The sequence below is a fragment of the Kogia breviceps genome, chromosome 2, assembly GCF_026419965.1.
Source record: "Kogia breviceps isolate mKogBre1 chromosome 2, mKogBre1 haplotype 1, whole genome shotgun sequence".
Classification (NCBI taxonomy): Eukaryota; Metazoa; Chordata; class Mammalia; order Artiodactyla; family Physeteridae; genus Kogia; species Kogia breviceps.
The window spans coordinates 110642741-110666927 of NC_081311.1; the positions used below are offsets into that span (position 1 = coordinate 110642741).

At 39.7% G+C, this 24187-nt stretch overlaps 1 protein-coding gene across 1 annotated transcript in view; it reads right to left on the minus strand.

Moving 5' to 3' along the window:
- The window catches only part of NXPH2 (neurexophilin 2), a 101928-nt gene that overhangs the window by 61283 nt on the left and 16458 nt on the right, over positions 1–24187 (minus strand). The gene's annotated exons all lie outside the window — the stretch shown is intronic.

The window sequence follows — 24187 nt, forward strand, 5'->3', positions numbered from 1 at the left end:
CAGTGCAAATCTCCCAAATGGCTGAAACTACATCCACTCTTAGCAAGCATGCATCTGCCCTTGCTGCTGAGCTCAGAGAAAGTCAACTTTATTAGATGAACTCAAATAAAAAAATAGTGACAATATAAATCTTGACTCAAGTTTTGCAATGTCAACAGTGTTTCTGAAGGTCAGGTTCCAGATATCTAGGAAGCCTAGAGATTGACCTTGAATAGAATGAACTATATCACAGTAGAGATATGGCTGGGGTAAAAAATGGCCAGTATTACTTGGTCTTAGGTATGGCAAACACAACAATATTTTATCTTGCATTTTCACTTCTAAATCCATGCATATTGGTATAATTTAGTGAGATCATTTCTTATTTGCAGGACTGTTCTCTCTGGTAAACACTGGCAACTCACAATTCAAAAAACTTGCCAAAAGAAATCATTTGAAAATGTATTTCAAGAGAGTTATTATAGTGTCAAAGTAGTTCTTTTGATTGTTTGTGACAAAGGCAGTTGGTCTGCATCGATTAAATAAGGTTTCCCAATGCAAGGAGAAATGGATTTTGCGTATGTTATGAGGTACCTCTTTGAAATCAAGGTCATCTGGGCAGGATCCAGTTCTAGGAGAAACGGACTGAAACTAATGTCCATCAACTGCTGAATGGATAAACAAAATGTGGTATATGTTCATACAATGGAATATTATTCAGTCATAAAAAGGGATGAAGTACTGATACATGCTACAATATGGAAGGACCTTGCAAACATTATGCTATGTGAAAGAAGCCGGTCACAAAAGACTACATTATCATATGATTCCATTTGCATGAATGTCCAGAATAAGCAAATCCATATGAGGAGTAAATTCAAATTGTCTAGGGTTGGAAGGGAGGGAAAAGATGGAGAGTAACTATTAATAGGTATGGCATTTCCTTTGGGGTGATGAAAATGTTCTAAAATTAAAACTAGTAGTGATGGTTGTACAAGTCTGTGACTATACTAAAACGCATTGAACTGTACACTTTGAAAGGGTGAATTTTATGGTCTATGAATTCTATCTCAATGAAACTGTTATAAAAATGACTGAAGTGATCCTGTTATTTTAATTTATTTTTTTTGCCATGTCTTTATCCTACTCTCTTTAAGAACATTATTAGTAGAGGGCTGACGTGGCTATAGTAAAAACTATTCTTTCAGTAGGTATAATGTTATGAATTTGTTGTGACCATTAGAATGTAGGGATTTTTTTAAAGAATTTTCTTACCATAGGGACTTCCCTGGTGGCGCAGTGGTTAGAAATACGCCTGCCAATGCAGGGGACACGGGTTCGAGCCAAGCCCTGGTTCGGGAAGATCCCACATGCCGCGGAGCAACTAAGCCCGTACGCCACAACTACTGAGCCTGCGTGCCACAGCTACTGAAGCCCACGCACCTAGTCCGTGCTCTGCAACAAGAGAAGCCACCGCAATGCGAAACCTGTGCACCGCAACAGAGAGTAGTCCCCACTCGCCGCAACTAGAGAAAGCCTGCGCGCAGCAACGAAGACCCAATGCAGTCAAAAATAAATAAATTTATATATAAAAAAAGAATTTTCTTACTATAAATAAAATAGGCAACAAGTTTTTCCCTCTAATTAGTACAGATAAATAATTTGTGAATTGATGACCGAGTTAATAATGGATCTCTTTCTTGTCAATATAAAGGAAAGTGAAAAAGAATACGACAAAAAAGAGGCTTTTACAGAGGGAGAAAGAGGCAGAATGGTAATTTATTGTCATCTTTGGTACTGGTCCTACTATTTCACATTGGTCTTTACAGGCTTGTATAAACTGGCTGTTTTTGAGTGTCCAAAATCACCTCTTAGACTCATTTTCCTTGATTAGCTCAATGTTTGGGCAGTAGGTAGGTGTCCATCTGATCTTCCTGACACTTACCGATGCCCTTAAAGTGCTACCCTTTGCTGCCATCTTCCCTACCTCTCCCTCCTTTAGGTGTCCAGACCCCCTTCCTCTTCTTGAACCTCCCTTACTTTTTTTTTTTTTTTTTTTTTTTTTTTGCGGTACGCGGGCCTCTCACTGTTGTGGCCTCTCCCGTTGCGGAGCACACGCTCCGGACGCGCAGGCGCAGCGGCCATGGCTCGTGGGATCTGCCCGGACCGGGGCACGAACCCGCGTCCCCTGAATCGGCAGGCGGGCTCTCAACCACTGCGCCACCAAGGAAGCCCGAACCTCCCTTACTTTAACGGCCCAACTTGAACATGTTTCCCAGTTACTCTCCCTTGGGTGCAGCTCTGGTTCTTAAGGTCTGGCTTCTTCCACTGTGTGAGGGGAAGAGTTCTTCCTGGCTCCAGCCTCACCACACGAGGACCGAGAGTCAGGCTCACTTCTTCCCTGGTTGGGTGGGGGAATCTCTGAGTGCAGACTGCTGCTTCCAGAGGCTTCTTCCCATCCCCAGGCCGCTACACATTGGATAATTAAGTGGTCCCGTGTTCCTGGAGAGTCCGGGACCCTTAGCCGGACCTTAGCAGCCTTCAGGGTGCACGTGCAGAAATGTGTGCCCCGCTGTCACCTTTCCACGTGTAGTTGGCAAAGCTGTGGGAATTGCCGCAGCCACTGCTGTGCTGACAAGGTGAGCCTGAGTTCCACCCATACCTCGGCTCTTGCAGCTCCAAAGCCTAACAGCGAAAGCCCTCACGCTGCTCCGCTCATTGCTCTGGTTAAAACCGTTGCTGGGTGCGCCAGACACGTAGCGTGCTGAGCAAACAGAACGGCTAACGATTCTTGTCTTTTGCTAGAAAGGAGAAGCAGAGAGAAGAGTATCCCCTAAAACGGGACCAAGGAGATCACAGGGTTTGCACTGGATCCTAACAAATTGTTTTCTAAAGTGGTTCTTCCAATTTACACTCTGAGAGTCGTGTTTAAGAGAGTCGGTTTACCTAAATTCTCCCAACACACAGATGGATATGGAATAGAATCTTTTTGCTAGTGATTATTAGTGAGGTTGAAAATGCTTTCAAATGTGTACTGACTACTGATGTTTTCTCTTTTGTTCATTAAGTTTTCACGTTGCTCATTACGTATATTCTTTATTTTTTTAACTGAATTATTTGGACCTGTTAGGGGTTTGAAGTCTTACGCTTAATAATTTCTAATTGAGAAAAAAATAGGAGAAACCTGCAAGTGGAAGGAAAATTCTTAGAAACATAATATTGGGTTAAACAGTTGTAAACGGATATTCATTGTATGATATGATTTATGTACATTTTTAAAACACAGAGAATAGTCCTAAATTATAATAAATTTATTTATATGTATTAAAGCATGTAACATGTCAGGAAAAGCCACTCTACAATTACAGGAGCAATTTCAGCGCTACTGCATTTGAGGTGGGAGAGTGGTAGGAAACCAAATTTTGTTTCCTACCAAATTATGGTAGGAAACATTCTGTAAATTTTAAATTTTCTCATCTAAGTGACATCATTAACCACCAGAACTAATTAGTAAAGCGGTATAAAGAATGTTTTTAGTATTTACTTCTACCTTGCTTGTTAAAGTTTCAGAAGTGGTAGAACAGAATGGAAGAAAGCTGTGTACAATGAGGCTTTGGGGGAAGAGAGAATAAAAGTAGGTGTTTCTTTCCTCTTCCTTCAGATTTGCTAATGCTTCTCTTTCACAAGTGCATTTCAAAGGAATCTGGCATTACTCCAGAGAATTTTAACCTGGATCCTATCCATGGTTCAGAGCGGGAGCACGGACAGTAGGAAAGAGCTTTAATTGTGTCTATAATGTTATATTTATTGAATTTGATATACTTCATAATTACAAGATGATTAAAGGGTCATAACTCCATTTGGTGTCAGTATGGACATCCTACTCACATGGGGCGACATAGCTGGTGGCGTACTCCACCAAGTGACGGTCAAATCTTTATTGACCATGTGAAATTCTTGTGGAAGTGTTGACAGCCATGGGGATTGGGGTGAGGAAGGCGGCCGCCCACAACTGGACTTCCTTCTTGTGTGGCTGTCTGACTGGATGAAGCTGTCACCCTGGGCCCATTCTATGAAGGCATTAAGGTGATGTTGCATGTTGAGCCTGCTGTAACAACCAAGCCCACCAAATTCTCCAGTCTCATCAATTTCGACATAATAATGGGAGATGCCCCTGGGAACCAATGGAGACCTCTTCATGGCCGCCATCAATCCCTCTGATATCTGTCTATGTTTATCCCTCATTAGGATCTCAAGAAAGGACAAGCTATTAGACAGATTAACTACCTATATACTGTGAAGGGGCGGTTCACTTTGCCTGCAAATACCTGGCGATACAACTTCTGCAACTAAGAGCACCCCTTGTGTAGAAATTGGCCAAGACTTTCGAAGCTCCCTTGTTGTACCTGGCTCCAGTCATACAGAGAATGAAAGGTGACTTGTACCTGACTGTAGGGTGATAGCTGTTGCCCTGTGATAGCTCTCAGAGCAACAGGGATCTTTGGTAGCCAAACCCTGCCCAGTATGCCCTGCTGCCCACCTGACCAAGACTCCCCTGGTGAGTAAGGATATTGCTAATCTTCCTTGTAAACAAAAATATTGAACTAAGCAGATGGGAAGGCAACAAAAGACTACTGCTCTCTGTGGCTCACATCCTACTCACCGTGGCCTCTCTTACTTAAAGCCCCATGACTGCATTATCCCTGAATAATTCTCACCATCATTTCCACATCAGAATTCACATCAGAAGGACCCAATGCCACCACATACTTCCTTTAGTTTTCTTCCCCCAAGTAGATTTCCTACAAAGAAAGATGTTTTTAGACCAGGAGACACTAAAGACGAGTAACTATATGATAGACGCAGTGCCTGGCCCTGCCTTGTGAGAAGCTTCTCCTTAAATTTATAGGTGCCAACCTATTTCAGGGGTTCATCAAGTATGTTATATTTCCTGCCCACCTGGGGTTAAACACTCCACTATGAAGATAAATCTCAAGTTACTTGAGCATCCTCCTGTTGATAATTGTTCCTAATTATTTGCTGTCATAAACAGTGCTGTGATGGACATTCATGCACATTTATCAAACATCCTCAAGCTCGACGAGGTTATGACAGTTCAGTTCCTATTAAGCCTGATGGAGATCTGGCAGGGAGAGAAAAATGGTGCCCTTGCCTAACAAACCTTGCTGAAATGGTGAGTGTCCTGGGGCTGGTTGTGCTGGGTGCAGAGTTTGGGGAGGGCCTGGTTTATTAGGACATACAGTCAAGGAGGCACATACCCGAGTCTGGGGACTGTGCTTTGACACCATCTGGATGGACCACTGTTAAGGACCACTGAAGGTCCAACTGAAACTCTTAATACAATCCCAAAGGCTGTTGGGGGGCCCCACATGGTACACTTGGCCCCAGATTATGACCTTTTTCCTGCCATGGCTGTGAGAGCGTCACAGTGTTGATGGATGCTCTTTGGAACATGGCACCATTGTGATGCTGGAGGCCCTGCTGTGCCTGGGCTTTTGCTCTAGGAAGAGTGTGGACCAGAAAGGTGGACATAAATCTCACCACACACACACACATCAATGCACTTTAAGAGCTTTTTGTCTGAAATCAGGCAAACTCTGGTCGGGTCCATCCTGCCGGGGACAGAGGCTTGAGAAGGCATGCTGGGAGAGTACCTTCCCTGCTTGAAGTTGACCCAGCCTGACCACAAAAAAAAATATGCCAACCACTCATAAAATCCATTTATGGGTATCAACGGTCTCTCCAGAATTTGTCTAGATTATCTCTCTTTTTTCCAGTTTCAGTTGCCTGCCTTCATCTACCCTGCCTCGGACTCATTTTAACCTGCACACCTCCCCTCGTTCTTCATCCTCTGCCTTTCTTGCTCAGATCTTCCTTTCTGGATTCGTTTCCCTACCATGATTTTAACAGCTTCTCTCTACCTTATTATTATTATTATTATTTTGTGGTACACAGGCCTCTCACTTCTGTGGCCTCTCCCGTTGCAGAGCACAGGCTCCGGACGTGCAGGTCCAGCGGCCACGGCTCACGGGCCCAGCCGCTCCGCGGCACCTGGGATCCTCCTGGACCGGGGCATGAACCCGCGTCCCCTGCATCAGCAGGCGGACTCTCAACCACTGCGCCACCAGGGAAGCCCTCTCTACCTTATTTTTGAGATTAGGTGAATGGGTTTGAAATCCGACGCCATGGATTCCTGCATGGCTTTGTCATTTACCAGGGCAAGCATATTCATGTATTCATTCAACCAATGTTTTATGAATGCTGTTATGTGCCAGGCACTGTGCTAGGTGCTAGTGACATTGCAGTGTGTCAGGAAGGAAGAAGAATGATGAACAATTAATGTTTGTTTAATCTTGCTGAACTCAGTTTTCTCCTCCGTAATGCAGGAATGAAATGGCTATACTGATCTCAGAGGACTGTTGTAAGGTCTGCTGTGAAGCTTTTAGCACGGTGTTTGAGAGTGAGCGCTCATTAAACCTTAGCTCAGTGTGATCATTTATATCCTCCACAGGTCAGCATTGCAACAAGGCATCCTGTTGCCCAGTAAGGCCAGTTCTGGGTCGGCTCCCCATCACGGTCCAATCCTTGCACAAGAATGATAGCAGAAACAACAAAAAGGTGGGCCAAAATTATGGTACCAGCTAGAAAGATTCATTACCGAAATGGATAGAAATGGGCCAGAAATGGAAAATGAGATTGGAGATTCACACAAACACACGCGCACACTGTACCCACACACAATAATATACTGCCGGCAATGTATTTATTGTGAGAGGAAGAAATTGCCATGTTGAAACAGCAGAAATAGGAACTTCCACTTACTATTGGATTTGCTTTTAGAAGTCAAAGATGGCATGCTACTACAAACTAAAAATAAGAGGAATCAATATACAAAACAGAGCACCTGTTGTTAGACTAAGAATGGCATTTTTTTTAAAAAGAAAATTGTGCATTGTGGTCAGCAAGCTTAAGGACTACTCTGTGATTACATAATAAAATGGAACAAAAGAAAAATAGTTTTGCATTCTCGCTTCTACATCTACTTCTCTTACCAAAAGGCCACATTTCTTATGACTTAGTTCATTTAGTCCTAAATTTTTAGGTTTGATTAGTAAAGTTACTATTAATGATAATACCTTATATATTTCATTTTTTCCCCCACCTTTTTAAAAAAAGTTTTATTTTGAAGTAATTCTAAACTTAATGTGCAGAGATTTCCATATATGCCTCATATATTTCTTTATGTTTATCAAATTATGTTCATATACTTTATATTACCAATATGCATTTAAATTTTCTAATGATGGATTTTGACATGTAAGATATTCAAAGAATAAACTCTTTATTAAAGAAAAAAACAAAAATTTAACACAAGTTCAAGAGTTAGAGGTTTCCATACCCATTATCTTTTATCTGCCTCTTTAACCCAAGCAGAATTCTCAGTTTAAAAAATAAAACAGCAAAAACATTCAAGGGTTTGAGGATGGTTGCTTGAACTACAGAGAAAAGAAAAAGAAAGAGTGATGATTTTAAATCACAAATAGTTAAGAGTACAGTTTATAATGTCAGGATAAAATAATAAATTCACTGACATGAAATATTTCTTTTATGAAAACACCACAGTCTAAGTTTTGTTCCTCATAAGGGATGAATTTAAATGAGCAAACATTCCTCTACCAACTTAATTTAAGACCAGTGCAAGGGTTTCCTGGTATCTAAAGCAAGCCAATAGCAGGGAGTGTGTTGCTTACATAAAGGACTTGTTTTGTTTTTCATTTCAAAAATGCTTAGAAGTCAGGCTGCAGCCAGGAACCCAGGCCACTGGTGCTCGTATTACCCGTGGATCTCAGGGAAGGCAAGGACATAGCATACCGGGCATTTCACTGATTAGGGGGCATTTCAGTTTAAACATCTTTCCCTCTTGGCCCTAAACAGAAAACACACCAGGGTGTGTACACACACAATGATATTCAGTGACACGAGGCTCCTACAGAAGGAAAATAATAATGCAATCTTTTGTTGCCTCCAAAATACAGGTCTTCTTACGTTACTCTTTTCCATGGTAAAGACCGAAAAGATGTTTCTTTTTATAGTTCACCATTTACTATGTTCAAAAGAAGCATTTTATGAATGTGAAAGTCCTTGTGTGTTCTCCTTTTAGTGTCTCGCAAAACCCCCCAAACTTGGAATATATGCAAATAATTTAATTCTAAATGGTAATATACAGTCCAAATATAGCCGACAATACAAGCAAGCGAAGGATGAAATGACTCATCACTTTTTGGATACAAAACAAAAGAAACTCATGAAATAAGAAAAAGTTCTATCTAGAGTAACTAGATATTACAAATATCATGATCTAGCCCAGCAAGTAGAGCTGTAAATGTGTAAAAGCAGCATGAAGCCTCATTCATCTGTCTGTTCATTCATTCATTCATTCATTCATTCAGCAAACATGTATTGAGTGCTACTGTAAGGCCATGAACTCTGCTTAGATATTAGGGACACAAAGGTGAATAAGACACCGTTCTTGCCTATGAAGGCCTTATAGACAAGTGGATGACGACAAATCTACTGGATAATAACATGACTTTAAAAATCAAATTAACAGGAAAAGGAGATGTATGCACAGCCCCAGAAACTTTAAGACAACTAAAAAAAACCCTAAATATTACAGGCTTTTTCACACTGGCATAGGACAGCTCTTTCCATTGAAGGACCTGACAAGACTGATTGAATGAAAACATTCTGTGGTCAGACAAATGTACCCCTGAACATGATAAAAATAATTGGAAAGAAAAAAACATTTCTAGGTTGTTAAAAAACTAACCAAGAGTTAGTCAATGGCACTGAGTTAAATTAAACAGAGTTTATTTTATTAAATATTTTCTAACAAATGCTTTGTTACTTGAAAAAAATATAAAATAAACCCCACAGGAGGCACTAGGTTTAGCTCTTAGAACTATGGTCAGTTTGGAAACATATTTATTTGGTGAACGGTGTATGACATAACCTTAGAGTAATAACATAAAGCTTTCTATTCTAGGAAATATACTTCAAATTCCACGGCCCTAACCCTCTTGCTAGATAAGGCAAGAAGACCTCTTCAAATACTTCTCTCTGCTAAATCTAAACCCTGCCATTGGCTATTCACAGATTATTTTCCTAATTTTACCCTTTAGTTCAGAGTTGATTTCCTGCAGATAAATTAAAAGTATAATTACAATTACCATACATTTTGCTTTTTTACAAAGGCAGGCCTATGACTTTACTAGGCTCATTCAATACTGCATTTCAATATTATTCCTAGCTTTAAAAATTTGTTTTTAATAAATGGCAAATTTATGTCTATCAATCCAATGTATTTTTTTTTTTTGGAAGAAGCAAGTCTGTTCCCATTACAGTCTTTCTCATCTTATGGAAAAATATTCCAAGAAAAATATAAGTCTATTTACATCTTTCAAGGACACAATCTCCAGTTTTATTAAACTACTCTTTCAAAAGCTGCCTTGTAGTAGCCCCACCATCATCAAGGGGAGGCAAAAAGGCTTCTTGCTGAACCAGACAATATTAAATGGTGTCATACCAGAACAAGCCTTAGCATCCTTCCTTTGAAATTTATATCTACTATTTCAATGCTGTTGTTATTCAATCTACTAATACCGAAAATAGGAAGTAATGGGCATCATTGCATTTCTGTACCCTCTTCCTGGATACAGATTCTCTTTCCCCAGCTATTCCCACTTCTGGCTTCTTCACTTCACTCTGGTCCCAGCTCACATGTCATGTCAGACAGGCCTGTGTATCCATATATGTATATACTGCTCTTGGTTATCTAACATATTCTCAAAGTGAAATAGAATTTGGAATATATTAAAATATACATGGATCACATTAGAATATCAACTCAAATAACTATGTGTATAGAATTACCATTTACTATTATGGCTTCCATCTTTTAGTTAGGTTTTATGGGAAACAAACGTATACATTTTATTTCCATATTGGCTGTGAAGCTATCGTGAACAAATTTTTTGTTTTACCCCCTTGAAATACCCTAAATAATAAATTCTTTCAGAATCTGGAACAGGGGAAAGTTTTGTTTTGCCTCTCTGAGAAACTGGTATTTTTCCTCTTCAAAGGAGACATATAATTTGATCACATTCCTTGTTTTTCTTGGCCACCGGGTAAAACAGTGGCAGCTTTCATGATGAATTTTAACAACTGTATTAACTTTTACGGTTAAAGTATTTGTTTATCCTCTCGTAATTCTGTTTAGATGTTTTCAAATTAATTTTACTCTATTTTTCTTTCCAGGGTATCTTCAATTCTTATTTGAAAGGCTGTGAGGAATACTGAATTTAAATTGTAATACTAAATATTACATTTAATACTCAACATTAAATACCCGATACTAAATTGATTAACAGACATCATTGAAATTGTGGGGAGATAACTTTAGGAATATTTGAGATGCCTAAATTACTTTCAGTTTGGTCTCAAAGATACATTAAACTATGAAATGGAGCCCTGAAGGGATTAAAAAATAAATTTTGAGAATAGAGTAGTAAAGAATGATTTAATTCTAGCTAACAACATGGTTTAAAAGGCCTCCTGAATCTAACGATGTGAAAAGGAAATGTAAAGAGAAAAAGTCCACATATGATTTCTTTTCCACTCCAATCTTATTAACGAGCTATAGAATTCTGATAAATCCTTTATTTTCTTTCAGCATTAGTCTCCTTATTCACAGATCTGAAGAAAAACACTGTCTCTTGGGGTTATGTTTGGGACTGGATGATATAGTAAAAGGAAAGCATCAGGTGGAATTCCCGGTCCTGAATTAATGGCAGAGGTTTCAGGAGAAGTCCTCTTATTTGATGAGTTTAGACCTGGCACTCAGCCAGTTCAAGAGACATCTCTATCTGAGATGTGTACATACATCATGCATACCTTAAACATTTTTTTAAAAGTAAACTTTTTAAGCAACATGGATGGACCTAGAGATTATCATACTAAGTAAGTCAGAAAGAGATAGACACATATCATATATCACTCATAGGTGGAATTTAATTTAAAAATGATATAAATGAACTTATTTACAAAACAGAAACAGACTTACAGATTTTGAATACAAACTTGTGGTTACCAAAGGGGAAATGTGGCAGGGGAGGGATAAATTGGGAGCTTGGGATTAACACACACACTGCTATATATAAAACAGATAACCAAACAAGGACCTACTGGATAGCACAGGGAACTCTACTCAGTACTCTAATAACCTAAATGGGAAAAGAATTTGAAAAAATAGATACACGTATCTGTATAACTGAATCACTACACTGTACACCTGAAACTAACACATTATAAATTAACTATACCCCCAATAAAATTTTAAAAAATAAACTTATTTTAGAACATTTTTAAGTTTATAGAAAATTGTGACCATACCTGATTTCCCCTATTATCAACACCTTACATCAGTATGGTATATTTGTTTACTGTGATTAAAAAAACCAATATTGATACTTTATTATTAACTAAAGCCCATGCTTTGTTCAGATCCTCTTAGTTTTCCCCCAATGTCCTTTCCTGTTCCAGGATCCCATCCAGGATACACAGTCCATTTAGTTCTCATTTCTCCTTAGGCTCCTATTGGCTGTGACAGTTTCTCACACTTACTTTGTTTCTGAGGACCTTAGCAGTTTTGAGGGGTCCTGGTCAGGTATTTTGAGAAATGTCCCCCCCCTGAGATTTGTCTGATGCTTTTCTCATGATCAGACTGTTTTTAGGAGGAAGACCACAGAGTTAAATTGCCTTTTTGATTCCATTATATCAAGGAAATAGACTATCAATATGACATCACTATTAATTTTAACTTTGGTCACCTGGATGACCAAAGTTTGCCAGTTTTCCTTACCACATGTGCATTTTTTCCCCTTTCCATACAGTTTGGAAGGAAGTCACTTAGGGCAACCTGAGCTTAACAAGTGGAGTTATGGTCCATATCCTTGAAGGTGGAGCATCTCGATAAATCGTTTGGAATTCTCCTGCCTGGGAGATTTGTTTATTCTCCCCCACTTGTTTATTTAGTAATTTGTATCAGTAAGGACTCAGAGTTATTTATTTTAAACTTTGGGTTTTGAGTAATACTAATTGACTTTGTTGCCCACATCATACAGCTTTGACCACTGGAAACTCTTTCAGTTCAGTCAAATTCTATATAATTTTTAAAAATTTACACGCATGAAGATTCACTCTGTGCTGCAAAACGGTATGTGCTTTAACAAACGCATAATGTCATGGATCTACCATTATAGTAGCCTATAGAATAGTTTCACTGTCCTAAAAGCTCTCCTGTGCTTTACCATTCAAACTCTCCTCTGCCCCCTGAACCCTTGGCAATCACTGATCTTTTGACCATCTCTATAATTTTGCCTTTTCCAAACTGTCATGTAATTGGAATCATAAACTATATAGCCATTCAGTCTGGTTTCTTTCACTTACCAGTATATGTTTCAGAATCATCCATATATTTTCAAAGGTTGATAACTCAAATTTTTTATCATTGAATAATATTCTATTATGGGGTGTGACATAGTTTATCTGTTTACTTACTGAAGGACATCTTGAGAGCTTCCAGTTTTTGATGATTCTGAACTAAGATGCTATAAACATTTTCATGTAGGTTTTGGTGTGCAAATAGGTTTTGAAATCTGTTGAGTAAATACCTAGGAGCTCAGATGCTGAATCATATGATAAAACTATATTTAACTTTGTAAGAAACTGCCAAACTGTCTTCCAAAGTGTCTGTACCATTTTACATTCCCATCAGCAACAAATGAGAGTTCTTGTTGCTCCACAACATCCCTGCCAGCAATTGGTATTGAAAGTTACTTGGATTGTAGGCATTCTAATAGATGCGTAGTGATATTTCATAACTGTTTTAATTTGCAATTCCCTAATGACAAGTGATGTTGAGCATCTTTTCACAAGCTTATTTGCCATTTGTACGTCTTCTATGATGAGGTTCGGATCTTTTGCCGATTTTAAAATTAGTTTTTATTGTTGAGCTATAAAAGTTCCTTGTATATTTTGCACAAAAGTTCCTTATCAGATATGTATTCAGCAAATATTTTCTTTCAGCTTATGGCTTATCTTTTCATTTTCTTATTAGTCCTTCCACCATGAAGTTTTTTTTCTTTCACAGACTGCTTTTGGTTTTTTATTTAAAAACTCATCAACAAACCCAAACCCAAGGTCACCTAGATTTTCTCCTATATTTTTGTTTAGAATTTTCATAGTTTTGTATTCTACATTTAGGTTTATGATCCATTTTGAGTTAGTTTTTGTGACAGATGTAAGGTCTGTGTCTAGGTACAGTTTTTGTATATGGATGTCCAATTGTTCCAGCACCATTTGTTGAAAAGACTGTCCTTTCTCTGTTGAACTGCTTTTGCTCCTTTGTCAAAGATCAGCAGACTATATTTGTGTAAATCCATTTCTGAGCTCCCTATCCTGTTGCATTGATCTGTGTGTCTATTTTACCAACTCTACACTGTATTGATTATTATAGTCTAGTAGTAAGTCTTAAAATTGAGTAGTGTTAGTCCTCGAACATGGTTCTTCTGCTTCAGTACTATGTTGGTTATTCGAGTTCTTTGTCTTTCCATGTAAATTTTAGAACCAGTTTGTCAGTAACTACAAAATGGCTTGCTGAGGATTTTAACTGGTATTGCATTGAATCTGTAGATCAAGTTAGAAATAACATCTTAACAATATTGAGACTTCCAATCTATGAACATAGCAAGCATATCTTTCCATTTACTTAGATCTTCTTTGTTTTCTTTCATCACTTTTGTAGTTTTTTACATATAGATCCTGACACAGTTTGTTAGATTTATACTTAAGTACTTCATTATTTTTGGTGCTGTTGTAAAAGGTATTTTTAAAAAAAATGTTAAAGTCCAATTGTTCTTTGCTGGTATATTGGAAAGAAACTGACTTTTGCATATTAACCTTGTATCCTGAGACCTTGCTATACTCACTTATTACTTCCAGGACTTTTTGTTGTTATTGCTGTTGATTCTTTGGGATATTCTAGTTATACAATCATGTCATCCATGAATAAAGAGTTTTATTCATTCCTTTCTAATATGAACAGGATTTACTTATTTTCCTTGTCTCAATGCATTAGTTAAGACTCCTAATATAAACATTTAACATTTTGATCAAAACATATAAATATGCCAATCTTTCATTGTAAGGCCAAGACCTTTCCCTGAGAATGGGCCCAGTGATGGGAGTTAGGCATCATATTTCCTATAAAAACCACAGCTTTTCTAAGATTTTCAGTGCCAGTTTTTTTGTTTGTTTGTTTTGTTTTTTGTTTTTTTTGTGGTACGTGGTCCTCTCACTGTTGTGGCCTCTCCCGTTGTGGAGCACAGGCTCCGGACGCGCAGGCTCAGTGGCCATGGCTCACGGGCCCAGCTGCTCCGCAGTATGTGGGGTCTTCCCGGACCGGGGCACGAACCCGTGTCCCCTGCATCGGCAGGCGGACTCTCAACCACTGCGTCACCAGGGAAGCCCCCCAGTGCCAGTTTTTTAAGTACCACTCCCCTGCCCCACAATGAACATACCTGCAAAGTAATCTGCGTACAGAATCTGCCTAGAGTTCTAGTTTTTGTTTTTCAATTTTTTTGCTTTTTTCCCAGTTGCCTTGCCCATCCTAATTTTCTGGTGATTAAAAAAAAAATTAGCTTTTATTTAACCTTTCAAAGGCATTTAACTAAATACTATTTAGAAATAAAAATGCCTTTCAGCTTTTATCAGTTTACAGTAATAATTAACTACAGAATCACGAGAACAGAGGTGGTATGAATAAGATGGGTGCTGACTTGATAACAGCAACTCTATTGTACTGAGAAAGTTCTCAGAAAGGTATCTGGTGACCTCAAACTCAGTGCCACATAGGAGTTTGACAGAGAGAAATGAAGCCACTAGTGAGACTGGCAAACCAGTTAAATGGGTTAAAAGGTAATTTACTGTATTAAATTACAGCATTACTTTTGGATCAATGAACAAATGAGGCAGCACTCGGCAGGTCTGTGACCCACTCATTTTAACAACTAAGCTCTCACACTAGGCAAAGTGATGTAACACGTAGTCTTTTTTATTTTGTGAAAGTGTGACTGTCTATAAGGAGCATGACTGAAACAGAAAAGAATGAACATGGGTTTAAATCCTCCACAAAACAAAGCTCCCTGGGAAAGGGAACTAGCGGTTTATAAGAATTATGCTGAGCGCTTTTACATAGTGATTCCCATTAATTTGAGCAAGTCATAAAGTTCCTGGGGGCAAGACATATGCTTTAAACGTCCTCGTATTCCTCACCGTGTTAGCTGTGGAATGGGCCAATTTGGCTAGGCTGGACTGCATGTCGCAGAATTTTCTTTAAGCTGGTCGGGTGGCCCACAAGAGAGATTCTTGTGAGATTTGGAAAGCAGAGGGAAGGAGAGGGCCATTTGGTGGGTCACACGTGTTGTTGAGCTGTTGTGTTGAGACGAAGCAGCAGGTGGGTCTGCCAACACGCCACCTTCCCCTGGATTCTCCCCACCTCCTCTACTCCTGGGCCAGGTATGTGTGCTTAGCTCGTGCTGAAGAGCCCTGGCTTCTGTAGGAAAGCCTTGTCACCAAGGTCAGAGTTAATGAGACCTGACATAGGTTGTGGTCTACCCTTGTGGGGTTGCAGCTCATCCTTGTCGGTTCTAGCCAGCCTGTCATCTCCCCTTCTTGACTGCCTGTGTGGCTGGCCTTCAAGTTCTAGCATCAAATGCAGAGACAAGAGCCTTACAGAGACAGCTTAACCAGCCGCCAGATTGCATTAGGTCAGTCCTTATAATAGATCCAATTATGTGCACACACACACAAATCTCTCTCTCATATATATATATATATATATATATATATATATATATATAATCTATATGTGTATATATATATATAGGTATATGTGCACCACACACATATATAGACAGATATATGTGTGTATATGTATGTATATGCATGTATGTATGTATGTATGTATCTATTTGTAATATGCATATACAGATGGATGGATATATATGTGTGTATGTATGTATATATATATATATGTAATGTCTGTCTATCTATCTATCTATCTATCTATCTATCTATCTATCTATCTATCTAATCCTCCCTTGGTTCTGCTTGTCTAGCGGACCCCTAATACACACAACCATGAACTTTCTCCCAGAGTCATTTCTGAATGACAGGAATAATGGTCCAAGCAGTACCACTGTTACGATTTTGCCTTCAATAAGCTGTGTGATGAGAGAAGGTAGAGGCACAAGGATGAATCAGGGATGAGTCTGTTTGACTCTCAGATAGACTCAAGTTTTTAGGAAAATTTCTATTTCCTAAATCCACAGACTAACTCTTATAAAAGAGGCCAACACCCTTTATAAAACAGAGAAGTCCAGAAAAATGAAAAATCAAAATTGAATAAGATTGTACCTCTTTTGAAAAATCTGGTCACTGATTTTAAATATTATCACCTGGGTTCTATGTATCACATTGTTAAATATTATTACCAAGGAGCTATCCAGGGACCTAGGAGACCTCTGCTTGAAATGTGCTATGACCCAAAGGACGTATTCCTCTATCTTTGTGAAATAACTGTAGAATCATAGAATTTCAGGTCTGAGCACAACTTTAAAGCTCATATAATATTTACAAAAGAACATTTAGGTTCAGTGATATTGTGACTTGCTCAGAGTCACACAGCTGGTCAACGAGAAGAGTTCAGTGTTCAAGTTTGATTTCCTGCCCCCAAGCCAGAGTGCCCTACATGATACTATTTCTGTGCCTGACTCATGTCTTCACCTATCAGGCCCTGCAAACTCCCACATAAGTCTTCTGGCTGAAACACGCCCTGCCTCACTATCAAACGTCCTACATTTGTTAAGTCACATGTTTGCATTTGCAAATTCCAGTTCTCAAAATTGAAAGACTCATAATTAGAGACTGTGGCCTTAGAGATCTATTTCCCTGATGGTGTACCATGTCTGGAGAATCCTGAAGTCATCAGACTTTGCTTCGTACCTCACCAAGAACACCAGCCAAAAGTTCACTCAAAAACGGTTCCAGGACATTTTGTTCTCGGTCTCCGAGAGGATGAGAGCTGGTCCAGTCACAATACATTTATGTCACGGAAGTGTTTCCTTTGGCTACCTTAGGAGATACAGAAGTCACCATCTCGGTTCCTGAGACATTTTGTGCCCCCCGCCTTGAGTTATAAAGCAATTTAGAAAGCAATATATATGCTGGGGGAGGAAAACTGTCATTTGAAACTCCTTGTAACTCCTTCTGAACCCCATAAGACTCTGGTGTGTGGCTTTTAAGGATTTTATTTCTTCCTTTTTAAAACAAACACATCCCATTCATAATTGTTCACAGCTATCTTTGTTAATGGTTATTTTTTATTAAGGTCATGCATTCACAAAATATTTTAGTACCCTGTGTCTGTTAGGACAGCATGTGGCTTCAACTAACAAAAACTTAATTACCACAGTGGCTTAAATAGGCAGAAACTCAAGAAACGAGAAGTCATGAGACAGGCAGACTAGGGCTGGCACAGATGCTCACAAAGCCATAAGAGACATAGGCTTTGTCATCATTCTTCTCTGCCATTCTCAAGATGTAGCCCTCAGCCCATGCTTGCTGCCTCATGTTCACAGAATGGCTGCTGCATCCCCTAGCTACAATTCTATAATCCAGGAGGAAGGTGGGAAAGGGGCAAAGTGCCAAAGGGAAAAAGGCATTCCAGCCAAATTTATCCTTATTCTAATCAAAAAAGGAAAAGATTTCCTGGCAGTAGCACTCAGTAAATTTCTACTCATATGACATTGGCCATACCTAGGTCTTATAAGCTACCTTGTGTTAGAATTTTACAAAGAACAAAGAAGTTGTAGACGATGATTGGGGCAGCCAGCCAATAGTGACTGTTATAGATTCCTCTGCTACTATTCTTCTATAAAGTGTTTAAATTAACAATCATTCTGAAAAAGGCTTCCTGTTCACAACCTAAAAATTTTTTCCCCCAATTAAAAAGTTAAAACTCACCTACAATTTGTTCATTCTCAAAGACAACTGGGAAAATTAAGAAACCCAACCCTACGTTGAACAAATACCTATATATCTTAGTGACACAGCAGTAAAGTAAGTGGGCTACCTGCTCCCCAGCCACTAGGGGGCAATAATAAACTCATCTGCAAACCATTCTCTTTTCCTTGTTGCATGTTCTGAGTCTATCCCCATACTCAGTATCTGTTTAAGTTTTAAGATCACTCAGCCTGACCCTCTGAAACAGAAAGAGCTGTCTGTTAGAAACATGCTCACCAACAGTGACATCCTGAGAAGCTACATGTAGAATATGGGGAACCACATCTCATTCGCCACATAAAGGGTCCCTGCTTTGGAGGAGAAATGCTGTCAAGATCCTTAGCTAATGGTCTGTCATTAAAAGCCATAATGTCGGGACTTCCCTGGCAGTCCAGTGGTTAAGACTGCTCTTCCAGTGCGGGTTTGATCCCTGGTCGGGGAGCTAGGATCTCACATGCAGCACAGCCAAAAAAATTAAAAAAAAAAAAAAAAAAAAAAAAGCCATAATGTCCTTAGAGGAATATTTTCTAAAACAAAGTAGAACCAGCTCCCTTTAGGCTAGTGTTTCTCAAATTGCCTCCAAAATCTGCCTCGGAAGCCCTGCAAGATGCTGCTTAAAATTCAGGCTCCTGGGCCCAAACTTCAACACCTGGTATCTATATCTCCTGAGCACCAGCCCAAGAATGTGCATCTTTAGCAATCTTCCCAGGTGGCTGCATACTCAAAGTTGAGAGCCACTTTCCTAGATTAACATTCCAGACGCATAGGCTGAGTGGACAGGCTGGCAGAGTTCTCAGTCAGACCAGACGTGGACCTTCTTTCTGAAGCCAAATGCTGGCGGGAGAAGAATAATTTCAGTTCTTTACATAAACCATGCTCTGGACAAAGGCCTGATCTCCCTTTGCCGAGTGAATATTCGGAGCAAGAGTGGCCACCTGACTAAACCAGGCTCTGCACCTACAAGCCTCCAACTGACTAATACCATGACCAGGTAAACATCTACTATCCTAAAGGGATTTCAGGGTGCTGGAGCTAGCTTTACCTGAAACTCAGAGATCCATAAAGTTCCAAAGTTTTGTCCTTGTGCCTGACCTACTGCTGCCGTATGCCTCAACCCTCCCCTCCATTTGACCTTATCCAGGCCGTTCCAGTCTTTTCTGCCTGGGCTCTGCCGAACCTCAACTAATTATTTCACCAGAGCAGTCTCTAAAATGTTCTCTGGCTGCCCAGGGCTAACCCCTATGCCAAACATTCTCTCTGATCTGTATTACCTGACCTTACCACTCACCTATGGCTGTCAATTGCTCTAGCAATGGGGCAGCCTTGACACCCAGCTTCTTGGCCAGGTCCCCAACAGTCAGGGGCCGCAGCCCACTTCCCAGTCACACCTATGCATCAGAGCTTTTCAATGTGATGTGGCTGTATTTCTTTGCAGTTTTGAAATTTCTGTGATTTACTAATACATCTGCTGTGCCTCCTGTTGGTTTTAGCAAGAAGCTGAAGCATGTTCTGTGGCAACAGAAATGAGTGCTATTCTGAGAGTATGTTGGAAATCTGAAGGGGGTTTCCTGTGCCATTTGAAGCTGAGAAACAAGGATCCTGGATGGGGCATCAGTACCCGAGTACATCTTCCCACCCACAAAGTTCACTAAAATAAAGTTGGGAAAGTAGTTTTCCGGCCGCTTGCAGCTATGAGAATATTTAACTCTCAAAGATTCTGATTGAAGTACATATCTGAAGCAAAATACGTTTTATCGTGTGCATTTAAATGTATGTATCATCTGAAGATAAAAAAGAAGGTTGGCAGATTCAGTTAAAGAGAAACCTAGCAGCTCTGAAATTTAGAAAAGTAAAAGCCAGGCGTCTGAAGCAAACCATTTAAAAGTGCTTGTAGGTGTTCGAAGGGGATGTCATGGGAGTCGTGCTAAATATACAAAAGGTCATCACATTTCAGAGTCTACAGTGGCAAAGGTTTGGGCTTCTTAAAATCCAGAGTAGCATAAGGGTCAGGTACAACTGAAATTTAAGAGAGTTTCTTTCCTGGATTAGAGAAGGATGGTATATACAGAACCGGGAAGTAGCCAGGACAACATGGGTCCCCAGAGAAAGAGCTTAGCAGGCGCTTCTGTTGGAAAGCATATTAAGCAGATTCAAAGCTGAGTGTATGTGAGAGGAGAGAAGGGAGCAGATGTGAGGACAAAAAGCAAGACTTCTGCTTCTTTCATAGCACACCCTTTAGCCTACCCCTGACATATCTGGAGATGAGAGCCTTGAACTACACTCTATTTTATCGTCAACAAGGTCAACTTGACATAAAAGAAGTCCACGAGCTATGACAGTTGTTACATCAGCAAAGGAACCAGATTTCATGCCAATACTGGCACGTCTCTCCCCATGCTTAGCAGTTTACCCAGAAGCCTTGAACATCCCAGAATTCTTAATACAAACTTCAAATCTCTCATTAATAACATTCAAAGCTGACAGCTTTTGCTCACTGCAGGCACTCATAAAAGACTGTTCTTCCATTGTAGGCATTTCATTTAGTAACAACTTGGATACAGATGCTTTGCCTCTACATCTCCCCAATATAAATCCAAAGACAAACAAATCAAAACCAAATATTATAGAAGGAATGCACTTAATTACTCGGTCATTGTGCCTTCACTGTGTCAGTTTTAGTCTACCAACTCAAACGTTGTGCAACATATGAGAAGGGCTCATTATACCCTGATATTTTTGTTGTTCAGAACCCAGAAGAAAAGCCTTTCCTGGATGAAAAATTCCTTCCCTGACAGCCTCTATGGGGTTGCTGTGGATAAACAGAGGATGCCTTTATCTCATGGGAGCTTGTGGGCTGTGTCCTGCTTAAACCAGATAGCGCTCTTCAACTGAAAGTAGATCTCTCCCTTATCTGCTGGAAATATGCTAGTTTAGTATAATGAGAAGAGGGACCTTTCCCTACAGAGTCATGCCTGGTGCCTCAGGTCAGGCTGTCCCTACCTACATGCACCATTATGTAACGTTTCATCTACTTGTACAGAAGGTGGGAGAGCTGTGGCATATCTCATTGTTACAACAAAGTTACAGTGCTTATTGGTAGGGAAAGTGATGACTGTTAAAACCATAGCTGGTCTTTGAAATTTTTAAAATAATCTAAATCATGAAATGATCACCTTAATTAATGTTAAATAAAAATCTGATTCATAGTGATTGCAATTTGAAAAGAGAGTAAGTTAATCTATACTAAGAAAAAGCCCTTAGTATATAAATGTCAGCAAATTAAACCTATTACCTCACAAAAAAAATAAATAAATGAAATAAGGAGCTTAATGTAGAAAAGCACTAAAATATCACAGTTAAAAACCAGATCAGAAATCTTGATCATAAATTTAAAATTGCTGAATATCTAAATCCTTATTTTCAAGGTATTTTTCCACCTTATGATTGACTATAAACTTTAGAAATAATTTTTCCCTATATTATTTCTTCTCTAATTATATAAATATTGATATTAAAAAGGACAAGAGCATGGCATATTGTACTAAAAACACGAGTCAATAATGATAGGAAGAGATTGTAAAGCATTACAAAGTGGATATTTGTGGATAAACATCTTTTGTGGCTTACCTGTATTTACTTCTAAAAGGGTAAAAAATGGAACAAACCAGTTCCTTGGCTACTGAGAATATCCTTTCTTTGTTCTAATATAAAAAAACAGACATAGTCTTGAGAGAATCAGACAGAACAAATAACAGTCTATTTTAGCTTGGCACTTTAACCTAGGTGTAGAAGTTTTGTCCCAAAGGAGCCTTATGATACTGCTAAGAATAAGAAAAGTTAAGGGCCTTTTCCCATGTAAATCCAGAGCTTCAGAACAAAAGGGCTTCAAGAACACTTTGAAGGAGTTCAGCAACTAGCAGATTTAGGGCTTGGATTTAATTTGCCAGCCAAACTTCTCTGTAGTCAGTCACAGGTAGTTTTCCATTGACTTGGAAACACAGCCTCTCAGGAAGGATACTGAGTGATTTCTCTCAATGGTTCACTCATTCATTCATTCATTTGAGCACTTACTGGACGCCTACTATGGGACGGGCTGTGGTGTTACACAGACTGACATCCACATTCTGTGTTCATAGATTTCACTTGGGTTAAGTGGAATGCAAAGAGAGCACCTGCAGATACAGTGCCATGAGATAAATACTACAGTGGAGGTATGCACAGTGTGCAGGAGCCCAGAGGGACACACTTAACACAAAGGTATCTTTGGAGGGGAGATCTGAAAAGCTAGGTGACCCCTGGAGACCTGAGGCATTCTTCCTCCTGTGTCACTGGCAGTGTAATCTGTATAACTGCAGCTCTTTTCCTTGGGTCTGGCTTATAATCCACCAACCAAGGGCCAAGGTTCCAGCAGCATTATAAATTCATAAAGCCAAGGAACATCTAAAAGACCATCTGCTCTAGGGGTTCCCAAGTCTGGCTGGGCCCCAGCATCACCTGGTGCCTGGGCCCCAGCCTGGAGGCACTGATGTAACATGCCTGGAGACTCTGAAAACACTCTCGCTGCAGCCGGCCCATGAACTAGCGTTTGGGCATCACCGACTCCAATCACCTCCATTTTCAGAAGGAGAATTTTAGAGGAAATTCACACCCACAGGACTGAAGTGACTATATCAGATTTCGGGCACATTAGGACAGCAATGGTGGAACAGCTGGCAAAGAAAATTTTGGCCCAAATACTTTCAAAGAGCATTTCCAAGGTGCATTATATAAGCCATATAAAACAGGACCATTTGTACAAGGTCAAGAACTATATAATAGGAGAGAAAATGTCAAGAAAACTGGGCTTGGATTTCCCTGGTGGCACAGTGGTTAAGAATCCACCTGCCAATGCAGGGGACATGGGTTCGAGCCCTAGTCTGGGAAGGTCCCACATGCCCGGAGTAACTAAGCCTGTGTGCCTCAATTACTGAGCCTGCACTCTAGGGCCCACAAGCCACAACTACTGAGCCCATGTGCCACAACTACTAAAGCCCATGCGCCACAACTACTGAGGCTGTGCTCTAGGGCCCGTGCTCCGCAGCAAAAGCCACCGCAATGAATAGCCCATGCACTGCAATGAAGAGTAGCCCCCGCTCTCTGCAGCTAGAAAAAGCCCACACACAGCAACAAAGACCCAACACAGCCAAAAATAAATAAACATAAATAAATTTATTTTAAAAAAAAAGAAAATGGGCTTAATAAAGGTATTTATTGAAATGAGCTATAAATTACCTCTGCTCTTCCTGGTAGGAAAAGTGAAAAAGGAACCAAATTGAGTTGAAACTCTCATTCTTTAAATAAGGATACTTGATTTATCAGGAAAACAGGTTTTTGTCCTTAGGAATATATTCTAAAGAAAGGCTTAGCATAGTGCCATGCCTACAGTAGACACTTCAACTGTCGAATAAAGCAATGAATGAAAATGTGAAAATGTGTTAACCAAAAAAGTGTTTTCCTACAGCCACATCCTACATTAATCTTTGACGGAAGCTAAGAGTATATCAGTAAGTAACGGCTTATTTAGGCATTTGTACAGTGACAGAAGCATTATACAGGTCTGTAACTTTCACGGTAGAGACAACACATCCTCTTGCAAGGGAAAAGACACCACTTTTGATGTAGTGGGAAAGGTTCAGTAGGAGAATGTCATCTGTGTGCATGTATGTGTGTATGTATTAAAGGCATGGGCTGGAATGCAGGAGCCCTGACCTGCCTGGCGTGTCTGTAACACACTCACTCAGAAAGCTACAGGAGCCTGTACAAAGGCCCACCCCCCTTGACATAAAGGGATATATCCCTTTATACATCCCTGGAGTGGCAGCCCAGCTGCAGTTCACTGGAGTTCTCAGATTTTATCCCAATAAGTAAGGTCATTATTTATGTATAGCTTTAATTTCATGAAAATATACTCTATTTCAAATTTTAACACCAGCTGGGATTCTTTTTACTTTTTTCTTACCATGTT